This window comes from Protopterus annectens, chromosome 8.part0, assembly GCF_019279795.1.
Source record: "Protopterus annectens isolate FY-2018-M chromosome 8.part0, PAN1.0, whole genome shotgun sequence".
Classification (NCBI taxonomy): Eukaryota; Metazoa; Chordata; order Ceratodontiformes; family Protopteridae; genus Protopterus; species Protopterus annectens.
Genome location: NC_056741.1, coordinates 84,431,994 through 84,444,391, shown reverse-complemented (window position 1 = coordinate 84,444,391; position 12,398 = coordinate 84,431,994).

Sequence of the window (12,398 nt, the reverse complement as noted above, 5' to 3'; positions counted from 1 at the left end):
AAGGGTATAAATAAAGATGAAGAAGCTATAAAAGCTTTTTGGCAACATGGGACACATAATGAGAATTTTAAGGGACAGTTGCAGGGTCTGCATTGGAAGATATGTGGAGGAGATATGCAGAAGTTGCTGTACTGAAATTGGAAGAAAAAGAACAGAGTAGATATTCATTAAAAAGTTTATTCAGACTACTTGTAAATATTACAAGTAAAAAGGATACTGTTATTCAGAGACAATTTATGATAAAATCATTACACCTATGGGGTTTAAAGTGACTGATGTAAGACCTTTTATTCATTTAGGAAAATATAATTTTTGTGATAGGACTTTGTCTGTGGTGTTGTTGCAGAAGTTTTTTGAAATGTATGATACAAAAAAATAATGGGTTTACCTTTATATGTGTGAAGCGCACATCTGCGATGATTTCAAAAGTCCATAATGATGAGCCACGTATTGCTGAAATCACAACTGAGTGAATGTCAGTGTGCATTCACTCATGTGAATTCAGCTTTCTGAGTGCAGACTGCACTACAGTGAGGAACATGTACCCCTTCCTTCACTGTAGTGCAATCTGGGAGTTTGTATATTAAATTAGCAGGGGGTGTGGGAGTGCAGCTCCCCACATGAGGGGGTGCAGAGATCTTGCCCCTTCCTGCATAATGATGTTTAGAGACATCAGAAAATGTCTTCTAAATGTCATGGGAAATGCACTGTGATACAGTTCGAAAATGGTCGAATCTGCGTTTCCAGTAAACCATTTTCAACATGTAAAGTCGCACAAATGCGCGATCGCACAATACAGTTTCATACAAATGGAGGTAAACCGAATAATGTCTCTGGAATGAAGTTTATTTTTTTGCAGAGGAAAACTGCAAATGTATAAAGAAGTATTTATTCAATTAAGATCTGATGAAATGGAAGAAGATGAATATTTTTACAAGATTTATGGAAAGAGTTTAAAATGTTAAGAACACAAGAGATGATTCAAATGATTAGAACTGGAGATGGGAAGGGAAAGTAAAACCTGAATTTTGAAAATAAAAAAATTAATTTACTAAGTGTTGTTTTCATGTCAAGGTGAAGGAGTATATTAAAATATTGGAGGCATTACAAGACCTGATACTGTTGCAGATATATTGATCAATTTATTAATGAATGTGGTAAGAGGAAGGTCCGAATTCAGAAAGGTTACCTAAACAATTCTACCATGGTACAGTGATGGCCTATTGCAAATGCTAATGCGGCATTCCAGAGGAGTGGCTTATGTTAATTAGTCATGTGTTCTCCCCCAGAAATGGCTATAGTAAGACATTTACCCAACTAGCAGATTCAGAGACTTGCTTGGCTGTGTAAGGTACATTGACTGCCCTTGTTAATGACGCTGAACAAATGCTAGTGTTTTCTCACCATATTAGATATGGTAAGTGTGGGGAGTTTAGCAAGCAGGTAGTGTTAGGGATGTATGTGTGTGTGTGTATGTGTATGTGTGGAGCTACAGGTGTGAGTGAGTATGAAAGAGTATGTCAGCCTGGGAGGTCACAGTAGGGAAGGTATTACGAGGTAGAGTGGGTTTATGTGTGTGTGTGTGTGTGTGTGTGTGTGTGTGTGTGTGTGTGTGTGTGTGTGTGTGTGTGTGTGTGTGTGTGTGTGTGTATCTGTACATGAATGAATGTGTGAATCTGTGTGTTTTGGGAGGCTGCCATACCTCCACATTGCTGTAAAGTGACAAGCAAATCACCATATTGGTGGGGGGAACACAAGACACCAGGGATAACTCTTTACAGAATGCCATAAAGGCACTTAAAAAAAAAAATAAATAAAAGAACAAATTTCTGCAGCAGAGAAGACATGGAGTGGAGGAGGGAGACTAGACATCAGGGTGCTTTATATTGTGTGCTCTAAAGGCACTAAAAGTATTCAAACCCCGCAACCTCACATTTCTAACAGATAATAATAGTACTCTGCAGCACCACAAACACCAGTACCAATGTAAAGTATTGCTTAAGTCGTTCATTAAAAACATGTAAAGTGGGGGGAGGTGAGCACTGCACCCTTTACACAGGGAGCAGCAACATTAACCCATTACACTTGCATATCAGTTAATGAAGCAAGGTTTGTTTTTTTATATGATAAAAAGAATGAAACTCTCTTCATTTACTGTAACAATTTGATTTATGTTATTTTTGAATACTTGGGTAATATTTGAGGAGTATCTCCAATGTCTAGTGGTGAAGCAGAAGACTAAGACACACTATGGGAGTGTTAAAGGTGAGGGGTTCGAATCTTTGTAAGTGTCTTTAACAGATGATATGAGTTATCTCTGGTGTCTGGTGCCCCCCCATGTTGCAGGATTTGTTCATTTGTCTAGTGGAGTGTGGAGGTATGACAGCCCCCAACACACACACACACGCGCGCACATATCTTCTCTACCTATATCCTAACTAATCATTACTACTGCAACCTCGAGGCAAACAGACTTACATGCATGCAAACATGCATGCACACACACTCACTTACACAGATCTTACACCACTCAGAAGTCTACATGTAGCACCAAACATATCCACAACTCTCAGCAGTACCTGTCTACTAAAATTCTTAGCACTTAACCTCTAACACAATCTGGTAAATATGAGCTTCTGGCAGTGTCAATTACCAATATGCAGCAGTTGTAACTTATGCAACTGAGCTATAAATGCTCACTGCAGGTTAATTCTTTATATTAGACATTAGCTGTTAAAATCATTAACTGTCTTTATTTTCATTGGCTTAAATCATCAGAGTCCATGTATACAAGATATTACCCTTTTTATTTTCAATGCAGGTGCTGTATTCTTTTTTAATTTAATTTACAACATCATAGTTCTCCATTCTTTCTCCTTTTAACCAGCCTCTCAAACCTCTAAAATGTTTAATTTTAACATTATAGCAATCCTTATTAAACCACGTATCTTCTTTAATAAATAAGCTTTTCCTTTCAATTCTCTTTTAATTCTTTGTTATAGTTCTTTACATACTTGTCTTGTACTTTCATTCTTATATGACTACACGTTCTACCATTTTATGTATCTTCTCTTTATGTTGTAATAACTGAAGAAATGATAACAATCGTGTTGTTTTCTTTTTATTTCTCTGCTCATTATCTGTATTTTTCTTTCCCACTTGATCCCCATCTCTATAACTATTCTTTGGTAGTTAAAAAATAAATGGTTGCAAATCACTTTCTACTCTAGCATTTATAAAATATGGTAAATTATCTATTTGTTTTTCTTTGGAGATAATCAATGAATCATCCAGATTCCACAAAAATGAATGTAAAACTGAGCAATGAATGCATCTTCATTCATTGACTGAAGCCGGGGCTGATCCAGAAATTGGTCAGCATCGATCAGTATACTACCCCGGTAAACAAATATGAATAAAATAAAATAAACTGTCTTTTTTTTTCATTCAAGTATAAAAGTTTATATTTTTCAACCATCAGTAGCAGCTCAGTTAGATTCTTATTTGTTTTCTACCAAAGGTTTATTTTAATTTCAAAAATAAAAGAGGTAATTTGTAAACAGTCGTGGTCATGCATTCAGATCACCAACTGTTATCAATTTATATTTGTCATTTTCTAAAATACTTTCCCAGTCAACTTACCTGAACTGTCCCACAGTAATTTTTATCTTGCACTTAATTTCTTTTAGAAATGTTGTTGCGTCTTTCGGCTTTTCCCAGTTAAGGGTTGCCACAGTGGAACTCCGGTCTGCTAATGATCGGCAGTGGATTTTTACGTGCCGAGTTGCCAGCCCTGATGCACAACCTTCAACAAAGGCACGCCCATGTTGTTGTGTCTTTCGGCTTTTCCCAGTTAGGGGTCACCACAGCGGAACTACGGTCCGCTAATGATCGGCAGTGGATTTTTACGTGCTGAGTTGCCAGCCCTGACGCACAACCTTCAACGAAGGCACACCCATTCACGCATGTCTCCACACAGAAGACGCTCCAACTGAGAATTGAACAGGACAATGTCTTACTGTGAGGCGACAACGCTACCGCGGCACCACTACCACAGTAATTTCTTTTAAATGTATGTATTAAAAATATGGTATTTTTTATTTATATGTATACATATATATATATATATATATATATATATATACCACAGTGATAGGACATGCATGTAACAGGAAAGAAAGAAGAAAAGGCGAAGTTCACAATGTTAATATGGCTATCTTAATATATATCACAATAAATATTTTATTACCAACTCATTATTTAAGATTTTAGGTTGGAGTATATTGAATATAATTAATTTCCTCCAATAAAGTTCTTTTGAATTTGTACTCAAACTCCCAGTGGGCATGGCCTGAGCCTTTTAAAAAATAAGTTATTGCCTCACAGTCCAAACAAATGCTCATATTTCTGGAACCCTAAGTATTACTAGAAAACTGTAAATAGCAAGTTGTTCAAAACAAAAATAACCTTTTCAAATGTGTTAATTCAAAATAGATCTCAAGCTGAATTCTATAAGCCATAATAACCACAGTAAATATGAATTATGTAATGTATAAACAGCTTAGAGTATCTCCATAACCATTCAGTCATTACATACTGCCAGCAGCATTGTTTTCATAAAGTTGTGAGTTTTTATATGATGCTAAAGCAGCTTTGTACCATTTGATTATTCATGTATTTAGATAATATGAACATTCTTGCAATACAAATAAATAGTATACAATAATATCCAATGTTTCTTTATCTACATGAGACAGAGGTCCAGTATCAATACAGACATGTTTATCATTGTGTAAGCTTCAAAATGAAATCTTCTACTACTTTGTATGTGGCATGGAAAAGGAACTGTTAATGCAAGTATCAACAAGCAGTAATTGACACTTATTGGCGTCAGTAGGATGTAACTGCAGAAATGCTAGGAGACATCACTAGGCCATAAAGAATCATTCCTCTTTCTTACATCAGTCATGAGCAGTACCTGTTACACGGTAACTAAGAGTCATCCTAAATTAAACAAAGAATTTCAACACACTGCCATTACCACTGTGATTCAAAGTGTAATGTTTGGCAGCAGGCACAGAAATGAACAATTTCTAATACCATGAATGTTTTCAAGAATATATGCTACATAGGGTAACATTTCTTAAGTGTATAATAGCCAGTGTTACTTTAGGTCCTGCATTCAACACATGGCTAACTTCTTAAGTTTTTAGTTTTGTCTTTATACATTTAGCAGTTAAGTTGTTGTTAGAGTAACTTTGGGCTTTATGATGTGTCTGCAGTTACTATGTGATTTAATTTAACAATGCCTTAGGTTTCAAGCACTATTACATTGTAAGAGGCAAAGACATTTTATGCAAGGACAGTTAATTATTTTTTGTGAACATAGCTAGTGGTTTCCTATACACAATTAAGGGACATGTCATGTCAGTCAAACCAAGTAAAATGTTATGAGGGCTCACATTTGCCCATTTCACAAAGGGGAGGGCTGCATATCAGACCAAAACAATTTTAACCCATCACTCTGACCAGTGTCTTACATGCAAGATAACAGACAGAAAGCCCAGGTACATAACCAAGACAACATGACTGTTTTCTGTGAAAAACAAAAATACACACTCACACAAACACACACACACACACATGCAGACACAGATGCCCTCCAATTGCACCCACTTTATTATCCGTCTTTACGTCAGATGTCTGTCTAACTGTGATCAAAAGAATAAATACATAGCTATATAAGTGACCACAATAATATATCTGAGGTCATCACTGTCAGATACATGCAGTACAGACCATTTAAATTCTGACTATCAGACAACAAGACTATTACAACTCCTCCATGCAGACACACGAGTACACACAGACACACACACATAGGCACTTGCAAGCACAAGCACTCACACACACACACACACACACACACACACAAACAAATACACAGACACACTTCATTGAATGGGGACAGCTTAGTTATTTTATTGTAATCAGAAGAAGGAATTATTGCATAAATAATAACCACAGACGTTTTAGTGTGCTGCAATTGGACACATGCAGTATAAACAATTATATATACACACATACATACATATATGCACACATAAACACATGCACATTTGTGTTAATTCCAGTTTTCTGCTCCTTAACCACAACTCTTTAATTGCCAAAGTCTGTGAGTAGAAAGGAAATTATGACTATAGTAAAAGACTTTCATTACGGCACATACATTTCATGTAATTACTAAAAGGGCATAGTTTTTACTCTGTGCTCCGAAAACATTAATCCATCCCTTTGGAATGTTGAGGATCCAGTGGGATTTACTAATTCTCTGAGACCATTATCTGAGTTCTTATAATAACTATAAATGTTCTCTACTCTGTACAAATGACTACAACAGGTTTGTATTATAGGTTCATAGCTTCATAGGTTGTTACTAGGCTAACAATCACTAAGCCCTTTATAAGATTAGCTATGCACCCCAACCCAGTTTTGTCCCTGATTACCTTGAGTATCTTTAAGGAGGGGGAGTATGTTAATAAGGATGCATCCAAGTGACCTGTGAGGGGGTGTTAATAGGTGAAACATTTTACTTATTGATAATTGCTGTCCATCATGGGAGACAAACCAGTTTGAATTTGTGATTTCTCATCCAATGGTCAAGGTTTCATTTGAATAGGGTTAGAAATGAACTCTGCTTCACATGGATGGGAAGCCTATTCCATAACACAGGGATTTTTTGATTCCCATATCTGCTCCTCCAGCATGTTCTATATATATATATATATATATATATATATATATATATATATATATAATATATAAAATCACAAGTGATCATCAAATCGTTGGATCTAGGATTTCTAGTACTTTTTGTTTTAAAGATGTGCAAAAGATCCACCAGATTCTGGGTCTGAAAATGCCTTCTAAGCCAAGCATAGATCCCTTTTCAGCAGCCTGTATGATACTGAGCACAGTGACTGGGCCTTTACGCAGTCTCTGTAGGGCAGGGTATTCATGCTATGGGTTCTCCTGGTGAGGGACTTTTATGGGCATTCCAACTGGTGCAAGTGTCTGGTTATGTGCATGTCAAAGCATTGTACTCAATGATGGCCTTGATAAGGGCTGAGTAGAGTTTTACTATAAGTTCTTTGGACCTGGATGCCTGTACTCAATGATGGCCTTGATAAGGGCTGAGTAGAGTTTTACTATAAGTTCTTTGGACCTGGATGCCATACTCTACCTATAATCTGGGTGACATAGAATGATTTTCATACTTTATTTGCTACATGTCGATCGAAGGCCAGTTTACTGTCCACATTTGTTCCATGATCCCTAACTTCCCAATCAACTCTTAAGGTTGTTTTATTATTTGAGTAAATAACTTGAGTAGGCAAATTCCCAAAGATAATTATAATGCACTTCTTGTGTCTTTGGCACCAGTCATTTGTCTGTGTTAAACCCTATTGTAGGATATTCATGTCATGAAGGGAATCTATGATAGCTCACAATTTACAGCCATCTGCGAACTTACCAAGCCAAAGGCCTTGGACATTAGCCTTTACTTCAGAGAACTAGACATCAAACAGTAGGTACTCATGAGAAGACTCTGAAAATGGCCCAGCAGTTAACAAAAATTGATGCAAACTATCAAGCACCAATGCACCTGTACAAGGGGGATGACTATTTTCCATTCAGAATCGAACGATGTCAAGGAAAGTGTTAGGAGTGTAGCACAATGCACATGACAGCACAGTTCACAGTGCGTGCCTTCTGTGTGAATAGTGGCAGTTTTTGGACAGGCTAGTATTACGCCATTCTTTATCATTAAAAAGGCTAATGTCAAGACACAATAGAAGGCACTCTGCATATAACTATATGAGATAGTTTATGGTCAGTATTCTTCTGGAAATAATGATGTATTTCCTAATAATATTTGCAACATGACAATCTTTCCCCCCATTTAATTTCGCAGGCAGTATCTGCACGTCTAATGACTACTACTTGCTGTTTTCTGTAAAAGTGGATTCATGAGAAGCTGGGGCAATGCTAATTTCTGAAACTCGATCCTGTCCGTTATATCATTCTAGGCTCAGTACCACCGATTACAAACCCCTTCTTGCTATGGGAAATCTGCAAATGGTAATTATTATATCAGCGTGACACCTGGAATTGAATTTGTCCGGAAACGTTGACAGACTGCTCTTGTACTCCCTAACATAATAGGGCACCAAATGTATGCATCTAGTGCTCTTCTATGCACTATCCTATCTGGAGAGTTCCTCCATCAGTGTCCAAGAACTTTGGTTTTCCCAGAAGACTGCTGATTTTCTTTCCTGTGTGTCTGAAGCCCGGATACCTGCAGTGTCCAGCTGCAGTACCAATGGCAGTTTTTTGTAACCTCTGTAACGTGCATTTAATGGAATCTACCCCTATCTTTGTACCACCTTGTATTAACTACAGGAAACAGCAGGGGGTGGAATGTTCAGTTTTTAACCACACCATAGGTGGGGTGCATGTAGTGGAGTAGGTGGGGAGACTTGTGATGGGCAGTTTTTTCTATCAATGATTATGTCAGTAGTGTGAAGCAGAACTACAATGCTAATTAGTCATTATAATGCAATGTTGCACAAGGCCACAGTCTAGTGGTCTGTACCATACCATGAGGGACTGTGGATGCCTGGGTTGTCATTTGGAGTCCTAGTTCAAAAAATGTGCCTGCTGACAGACTTCTTGCCTTCAACCATTATGCTGCTCTAGTATCGAGCTTTTGAAATCCGACTCATTATCTTTTACAATGATATTGCTTTTTTTTAATATCACAGATATTGCACATGTTTCTCTATTCTACTCTGAATGCGCAGCTCATGCAATTAAGGCCATGCAGGTATGACAGTGAAGAAAATCAGTTACCCTGCAAGTCTGGTATCTTAATAAGAAGTAAAACAGAGTAAAGTAATGCTGATCTACAAATAGTGTGATGCACTTTAGCTAGGCTACCATAGTTATCTGGTTGCCTGTTGGGAGTTTGCTGAATCATTTGAGTGAAAGCAATTCAAAATTAGGATGGTAGACTTTACTTTATCATCCCCAAGTGATGCCATTCAGGTTAACACAGGACCTTTTGATGGAAAGGCAAATTCATGCACTTTTTCCGTCTATTTGGAATATCAGATATCAAGATGCTTTGATGCCAAGATACATATTATATGACATGTTCAATAAATAAGAATAGTCAGTAAATTTTATCCACATGCAAGCTCATGCTTGTGTTTCTGGTTTTAGCTTAATATGACAAAGAAAATGTGTTTGTCATACTAATATAAATAACAGATATGAATGCAAACCACATCTTAAACAATAGTTAAGTTTTCTTTTCCATTTCAGAAAACATATGTATTTCAGAACCGTCAGATCTTTCTAAAGAGCTGATTGCATGCCATCTGAAAATGTCTAAGTACTACTTCTCTGCTTCAGCCCTGTTATCACTGTGACATCACGTGCAAATCTCCTGATAGCATTTCTGAAGCTATTTAAAATGATAGTTATGCAACTATAGTATGCATATGTGTTTAGGGTGTGAAACATTACAACTGCATATACCATCAGCTAGTCACAGTACATGGTACCTGTTGCTGTCATCAAAGAATTGTAAAATGTGCAAGGCAAGTGGGTCATGTGGTCATTTAGTCCTTGCCAGTACTGAGGTCAATAATTTCTACTTTATGGGAAAGTAAACACGAGGGTCAGATAAATTGTTAATAGTTGGCGTCTTATAACTAGTATATGATTCTAGTAATATATTGTTAGTTATTTTTTAATCAAAGGTAACATTTCATAATTATATTTAGGTATTTCTAAATTTTGCTTGTAATATTTCTAAGCAGCATAGTCATTCTACACCTAAAGCAGAACAAGGCAATTGCACATAATGCTTTGGAATAGAAGAGATGAGGAAGTGTTGAGGGAAGTGACAATTGTGGTTTGGAAATCAAAGGTAACATCTTACCTGCGGCTATGTATAATTTTAGCATCACTCCTAACGCCTCATCTAGTCATGAATCAAAAGGCATGTACTGGAAATGACTCATTATGGCCATTATTCTCTGACATGATGTTTAAAAACACTTTCTGATCTCAGAAATAACATTTTCAACAGTTTATGTCGCTCACTGAACACATACATACTTGGTATGTCCAGTCAGTGGTGGGAGTCATTGACTTGACAGATAATGTTGATAAGACATTCCCAAAAATCTCTTGAAATTAAGGAGAAAGCACCTTATACAAACAATGATTCTATTATTCTGTGATGACAACAACAATTAGCTAGGTAACCAGAAGCTTTATATATTATGTGCTGTGTTGCAGACTGGAGAAAACAAGCTAGAAACAAATTATTGTGGGAGCACAGAGAGATTAAATTACTTGAACACGCTAACAAATTAATAAGTAGAAATTAATAAGAATTAAGCTTATTACTATTAATAATAATAATATTCCACGGTGGTACAGCGGTAGCATTGTTACCTCACAGCAAGAGGTTCTTCCGTTCAATTCTCGGCTTGCCTTGAGAGTGCCTTCTGTGTGGAGTCTGCATATCCTCCCCGTGGTTGGGTAGCAAGACATGCATGCATAAATGGGCATGCCTTCATTGAAGGTTGGGCATCAAGCTGACACCTTGGCATTTCGTAAAAAAAATCTACTGCCAATCATTAGCGGACCGGAGTTACGCTGTGGCGACCCCTTACCGGGAAAAAGCCGAAAGACAAACAACAGCAACTGTTAATAATAATAATAATAATAAAGGTTTATTATTAGAAAAAATTATTTCACTTTTGAGCTGTATCTACTTTTCTGAGCTGTGAATATGAGTGACTTAATCATGCTCCATCGATTCACTTGTTTCAAAAAATGTATATCAAAACTGGGGAGTCAAAAGTATTAAAATTAAAAATACAAACATTTTTTTTGAGGAAGTTGTATTCCCACAACCCCCAAATTACAAATACAAACTACACAGTCACACTACAGCTGAGAAAAGGTGAAAGATCCCTGAAAAGCACTCCACAGGTTCACACAGTACAACACAGTGTGATGAAACTCGCAATATTACATTTTTGAATCAGTAACACTTGTCTATCAGTGTATCAATGACATGTAACTCTGCCATTGTTTGGTTTAATGTCTGTACATAAGGAAAGTGATCAATATCACAGAGGTAAGCAAAGGGTAGTTGTATCCAAACACAGACTTTTTTAATAGGCCAGTGTACCACACAATAGTTAAGCAGTGCCAAATAACCACTGGCATGAAATATATAGTACATGCAAACACTCACACACACTGGCATGTATTCTTGCTCCCACACACATAAACACCCACTAGCTGCAATGAAAGGGTCATTCCCATCACATCTAACTGACTTCTGCTTTTCTTCTTGGACTAGGGTACAAAAGAGACCCACACTTCTAATCTGACTACTGAGTTGAGGGCGGCAGAACTCAGTGAGTTCTTATAGTATGTTCCTGTCCACCCTGTAGAGCTGTACAATCTCTGTCTCATGTATCTCCCAGACGGTTACCCTGGGCCTGAACACTCTTCTCAGTCAAGGCCTACTGTCAGCAGCAGCAGCAGCAGCAGCACTGACCTCTGCATCTAGAACATGCAGAGGTAGCAGACCTGCAGAGCATTTCTCCAGCTAAAAATCCCAAAATTGTACTAAACTGGTGCAGAGTAGGGGGGTGAAATCAGATTGTGGGGTGTATGCAACCTTGACATTGCCCTGCTATATGTGCAGCCTGTGTGATTGGCTACCTATGATGCATTCCATCTGCCAAGTGCATCATTAAGGGACTTTAATGGCCCTAGTTTAAGTGAAACAGGAGTCGTTAGTACTTAATTTATCATTGGCTTTCTCAGCCATTTTTTTTAATAGCTGAGGCGCACCACGCAAACCCAGGCTGCAAAGATAAACAATGCTCAGCAGTCAGTAGACACAGCCTATGGATGGGCACACTCAGCATAGCGACACGCCATGCAAACATATGAAAACATGCTGAAACACATGCCCCAAAGGTAAACAAAGTTTAGCAGTCAATGGATATACCCCCTGCTCAGCAGGGCACCACGCCATGCAAACTGGTGCCACTGAGCTCTAATGAGCTTAAAGGAATGTGGACAGAACCTCTTTTGATGTCGGCTACCTCTTCTGTGGACAACAACATGTTTCTCTGCCTACACGGATGGGATCTGCAGACACAGAGACCCATTCGTGCTAATTCAGTAACTCCAGCTCATTTGCACAGAGATCTATGCACACAACCTGGAAACTACATGGTTCCAGGCCCTGCCTTGTTTGCAACCACAGCAGTCTACCATTGTACATACTCCACACA